The 6,072-nt window shown below is 44.9% G+C and overlaps 1 protein-coding gene across 2 annotated transcripts in view; it reads left to right on the top strand.

Annotated features, from left to right (window-relative positions):
• Positions 1 to 3,418: 3,418 nt before the first annotated feature.
• The window catches only part of BEST3 (bestrophin 3), a 21,637-nt gene continuing 18,983 nt past the window's right edge, over positions 3,419 to 6,072 (top strand). Inside the window, exon 1 of one of the 2 annotated variants that reach the window (XM_003202072.4) lies at positions 3,419 to 3,703. The gene's annotated coding sequence lies outside the window, so the exon portion shown is untranslated. The remainder of the gene's footprint in view (positions 3,704 to 6,072) is intronic. The other variant, XM_010708054.3, reaches the window with a different exon arrangement.

The following is a 6,072-nucleotide window of genomic DNA, read 5'->3' as shown; positions in this document are numbered from 1 at the left end:
ATCATGTCCTGAAGATATCTTCATTTGGATTAATGATCCATAATAAGACTCCATATCAGTTTTGAAAGGTATGCAAGATTTGCAAAATCATTCCTTAACTACCAAGGTGAAATAATTAGTGGCTTCAAGTGTAAAGATCACTGGAACTCTAGCAATAATTTGCAGGTCCTTACTCATTATGATGAGATGTTAAGAATGTGCTATAAAACTTCTTCATTCACTGCAGTGCACTCAATTACATTTAAAAATCTCATATATGATGATGAACGTCCACGCATCCTATGGCGGAAGCAGTTACACAGCAGAGTGAGGGCAATAAAAATACAAATCCTTACAGAAGTCTTTTTATTCTACCGAATGCACATATTTATTTATTTCCTGCGTTACGCTGGACACATCAGCAGCCTGCTAGCCAGTTAGTTAGTTTGCAGCCTATCTATCTGAGCACACAATCATAAAATCATACAATCATAGAATGTCCTGGGCTGAAAAGTACCACAATGATCATCTAGTTTCAATCCCCTGCTATGTGCAGGGTCACCAACCACCAGACCAGGCTGCCCAGAGCCACATCCAGCCTGGCCTTGAATGCCTTCAGGGATGGGGCATCCACAGCCTCCTTGGGCAACCTGTTCCAGTGTGTCACCAACCTCTGTGTGAAAAAATTCTTCCTAATATCTAACCTAAACCTCCCCTGTCTCAGTTTAAAACCATTCCCCCTTGTCCTATCACTATCCACCCTTGTAAACAGCCATTCCCCCTCCTGTTTATATGCTCCCTTCAAGTACTGGAAGGCCGCAATATATAATATGCAATATACAATATACAATATACAACATACAATATACAATATACAATAACAATAAACAGAAGAGCTAAACTGAAGTGTAAGACTGCCATACAATTTACAGTAAAGGTAACTCATGCTAACATAGATGCTGGCATTGGCAAGAGAAGGCAGGGAGCTCATTAACCAGGGGCTCTGCAGGGGCAGCCACAAGCAGTACTCTTCCCTCCTCACATCATTTCCCTCTGCTATATTCAGGCTGACTGAAGCAATCCCTCCAGGTCCTAAGCAACCTGGGCCAGGAACATCCTCAGTGGCAATGGGATCTGCCCCACCAGGTCAGGATGTGCAGAGCTGCTCAGCAGCCTGCTAACAGGGCTCTTTGATAACAAAACCTTTTTCTCCTGGGGAGCAGTGAACAGAGAGGTGAGAACATGGCCTGTCTTTGAGGAAAACCCACTGAGAACCCATGGGCACCTTAGTGACAAAAGAGGATTTCCTACAAAACCAGTTGCAGAGGATATACACAGTTAATTTCTGCCTTTGAAAACAAACATGCCCTAAATCTTATGTCTTTTAAAAAACAACTCCACAGGAGAGAAATGAAGAGCTGCCTGGAGAAAAACAGCATCTGTGGCCTGACATGGTGGTGCTGGCATTTACTGTACAGAGAGAATCATAGGTAACCATAGAATCATTAAGGTTGGAAAGACCATTAAGATCATCTGGTCCAACCACCAACCCATGCATGCAACCTCTCTAGACCGTGTCCCTCAGTGCCACATCTGCCCTTTTCTTGAACTCGTCCAGGGATTGTGACTCCATCACCTCTCTGGGCAGCCTGTGCCAATGTCTCATCACTCTTCCTGCAAATAAATTTTTCCTAATATCCAACCTGAACCTCCTCCGGTGTAACTTGAGGCCATCATCATAGAATCATAGAATGGCTTGAGTTGAAAAGGACCAACCAATTGGATCATTGGGTTTCAACCCCCCTGCTATGTGCAGGGTCGTCAACCACCAGACCAGGCTGTCCAGGGCCACATCCAGCCTGGCCTTGAATACCTCCAGGATGGGGCATCCACAAATGACTTCCAGTTAGTAGATGGGCAGAATTACTTATTTTCAGTGCTAGTGGTCCCAGGAGTGAAAGGGGTTTGTGTGGAGGTGGTGCATGCCTGGGAGCCAAAGGCAGGTGGGGCCAAAGGTGATATTTAGAGTTAAAAGAACAAAGAGACCTCTTGTCCTATTGCTATTTACCTGGGAAAAGAGGCAGACTCCCACCTCCTGAGCCTCCTGTTCTGCAGACTGACACAATCCCAGTTCCCTCAGCTGCCCCCCATAAGTCTTGTGTTCCAGACCCCTCATCAGCTTCACTGATCTTCTCTGGACACAGTCCAGGGCCTCAATGTCTTTCTTGTAGTGAGAGGCCTAAAACTGAACACAGTACTCGAGGTGTGGCCTCACCAGTGCCAAATAAGGGGGGCAGAGGCTACCAAAATTTTATGGTAAGCAAAAACAAAAAAAAAACAAAACAAAAACAAAAAAACAAAAAAACAAAAAAAAAAAAAAACATGTTTTAAGTCTGAGTAATTCTCGTAATAGCAACCTTAGGAGATCCCTGTCGTTAAGAACTTTCTGGCAGAGGGCAGTCGCTGTAATAGGATCGGGCAGCATGTTTTCTTATGCCAAGTCACCAAATGCTAAAATGATTTGTCATCTTTCACTGCAGGCCACTGCCTGAAACACACATGTCCCAGTCTCATGTCTCACCCGCTTTGACATCAAAGTGTCTTCCTCCTGCAACTGCCAATGAGAAGAAACGCAAACAATGACAGCGACTCATTTGCTTTCAGAGAGAGTTTTAATTAAATAAGTGCTCTTGGGTAGTTCTTGTGTCTTTTAATGGGGCTGAGACAGGGGGAAAGATCTTTCATCATAAAATGTATTAAGTCTATAAATCTTGCTTACTCTGTCCCCCTGTGACTTTTTTATTTATTTCATAGTCACATTATTCCATTCTCCATAGAGATTTATGTCAACATTTTATGACATCTCCCAGGCTTTCAGTCTGTCACCTTTTACAGCTGCCTCTTAATGCCAGGAGTCATTAAAGAGGGAGTTCATCTCATTTTGCGGAGGGGAAGGGGGGAAGAAGTTCCCTCCAGCCACACAAAGGCTGCTGTGAACAGGTTCACTGAGCCCAATATGGCTTCCTATAACAGCGACTACACCTGTTTTGAGGAATGGGTGATTTATGCAGTGTTCCCTGCAGTTCTGATTTCCCAATTCTGGGTAGCAGGTCAGCAAGAGAACAGCAATGTGCCCCAGGGGGTGATCCAGGAGCAGCCGTGGCACATCCCCCAGTTTGCCCCAAATTCGCCCAGGTTGTCCAGTCTTCCTATTTAGGTGCAGTCCGTGCCGTTCCCTAACGTATCTCTGCAGAGCTAGGTGCAAGGAGGCAAATCTTTAAAGGTCATGGTGGAAAATGGTCCTTGTCTGTCCCACTTTGGGACAGGAAGTAAAAGAAGAAAACAGGAGGTGCCAGCCAAGCCATGGCAAGACTCTGCATCCAAATGAAAGGGGTCCTTCCAACGGCAGCCGGCGTTATAATTATAGACTAGAAAAGAGCAAGATCAGCAGCTGCCGCTGCCGCTGCTGCTTGCGTTTGTTCCCTGTGTAACTGACAGGACAGAGGACTTGGCAAAAACAGCCTTCCAGAAGTGGAAAGTCATTTTAACCCCTGTGCTTGTCAGTCCTCTCTTCCCGGGACTGAGTGGAAGCAATCCCCTGCTCCAGGTTACGAGAAGAGCACGGGACGACAGCAGCCCAAAGGGATCTCTGTGTAGGACATCAGAACAGGAGGAAGGGTCTGGGATTTGCCTTCGTGCCTGGACTGCCAGATCCACGCAGCAGGTCAGTGGGCACAGAGCGTGCTCAGCGTGCTTTTGTATTTGGTTAGCGCGAATCTCTCTCTCTTGCTTGTTTTCTCTAATATAGCATACACTCATATATCAGATAACTCAATGACAAGGGGTAGGTCTGTGCAGAGGCACTATTTATCTATATGTTCTGTAATGTCCCTTTAATGGTCGGTTAGGGAACACTGATTGCTGTTATTTTTTACTGTGGTTTCTCTCTGAACACTAATGCGTCCTGAAATTCTAAGCCAGGTAAAAAACCCATTTACATTTGGTCTCAGTATCAGTAGGGAAAAAAAATCTTTTATTTTTAGGCACTTATGTCTAAGGACTTCTGATGATCTTAGCAAAAGTGAAATGCTTTATAACTCACATTTCAGTCCAGGCTGGAGAAAGTTTCTTGAGCCAAAGAGAAAGCAATGCGAGCCAATGCATTCGCTGGCACAAAAGGTGTATAACTTGTGTCATGTCATCAAAACCCTCAAATCCAAACCAACAAAAAGCCCAGCCCTGTATCTGCTGATGAAGGCAGGGCAACGTGATTGATAGGTAACTCCACAGTAGCAGTTACTGTGGTGTCTGATCCACAGCTCTGTCCCTCTGTGCCCCAGCCAAGATAGGCAGGAATGTGCTAGAGGCATTGGGATCGTTTGCTCTTCCTGTCAGCCTCAGCTTTAGCTTTTTAATTTCCTGTTATCATGAGTAATGTTAGAAGGACTCTTAGCCAAATGCTGCCCATGCCCCATGAGTTGGAACCACCGGGCAGGAGTCAACCGTAGATTCACATGAGAACTTGACACGTAAATGTGGGTGTGCTGTGCCCCGGTGAGGGTAGCTGTTCATGGAGGAAAAACACAAGTGTAGAATTAAATCTGTGTTTGAGATGTTGTGAGATCTAACCAGACAGGTATGTTGCTGTCTGTCATGGCTTCCTATAGTCCAAAGCAATCTTCAATCACCTAACATGACCTAATGTATATTTTAGGACATTACATTTCATCCTGAATTCCCTGTATGAGCCCAATGAGAAATGTTCAGTAAAGCATTTGCTTAGCAGGAGCTTACAATGCAGAATGTCTCAGGTTAGAAAAGGAAAGAAAACAAAGGCACCGCAGCCTGAAAGTTCTGTAAGAGTCCCACTTCTATTTGCCCCATTCCAGAGGCAGAAATAAAAATTTGCTGGTATCCAGCACCTCCTAAACTCATGTGAAGATTTTCTGCTCACAGCCAAGGGCTTCAAACAAAGCGCTAATAGAGGTGGCAGGAATCTGATTAAGTGAAATGTAGCCTCTGGAATTAAGCAGAGACATTGCAGATAAATAACCTCTCTCAGTTTAATGTAGGGGAAAATATTTAATCTGGAATCCTGTTACCATTACAGCTCTGCAGCCGTGGCCAAAATTCACCCCCTAGGCATTTCCAGGTAGGAATTGCTGTAGGTTCTCAGAGGAGGTGAACCCAATTTGTCCAGCTAATTAGCGCCAATTTTTGGCACCATGCAGTCTTTGATGCTTCAGAGGAAAGCCAAGGGGGACACACTACATACACAGATCTCAGTGATGGGAAGGAAAGTGGGGGAAGAAACACAGCCCTGTGCCCAGTTCAAGGGAGTGGCGGTGATGGTGGCTTCTGAACTCTATGGGCAGAAACAGCTGTGGGTTTGATGTGAATCAGTGTCTTCCTGCACAGCTGCAGTCCTTTTCCCTTCATGGTCCATGACAGAGGAAAATAAACAGAAAATTTCCTGGAGACCTCGACACCAGACGAGACCAGTTCCAATGTTTGATTGCCTCCCCAGTCAAGAATTTATGTTTTACTTCAGACTCCGTTTGTCTGATTTCTCCTTCTGTTCCCTGCACCCTGAAAGGGTACCAGCCTAGCTATAAGTCATCACATTATCAGATATCTTGTCAATATCTGTGCCTCTATACAGTTCCATTATGAGCTGTATATTAGTGGGGAGAAGGTTGCTTTGCTGTATTGTTTGAACACACAGTTTGTCATTTACAGGCAAGGGCAGAATTCTCCTACAGCTATCTCAGGACACTCAGTGTGCATTGACAATGCTTTTCTACCCTATTCTCACCCTGTAGCTTAGCCACAGACTTCTCTCCATGCCTATAAAGCCCTGTTTCTGTTCAAGAATGGAGATCTCTACTTCCATTTTCTTAAATGTTGCATCCTGACCACAGGCTTCCTAGCAGAAGGGCTGCTTGCTGCTTGCCAGGCAGTCAGCTTGGCTCCCAAAATGAACTTTCTGGAGTTCAGTGACAATAACAATGAAATTGGAAGGGATGTGCCAAGTCTTAGAAGCAGAAAAGCTATCATTTGGATGCTAGGAAATAAAAGCTATGCAACTCAAAA

Source organism: Meleagris gallopavo, chromosome 1, assembly GCF_000146605.3.
Source record: "Meleagris gallopavo isolate NT-WF06-2002-E0010 breed Aviagen turkey brand Nicholas breeding stock chromosome 1, Turkey_5.1, whole genome shotgun sequence".
Lineage (NCBI taxonomy): Eukaryota > Metazoa > Chordata > Aves > Galliformes > Phasianidae > Meleagris > Meleagris gallopavo.
The sequence above is the reverse complement of the archived record's forward strand: the minus strand, read 5'-3'. Positions and strand labels throughout refer to the sequence as shown.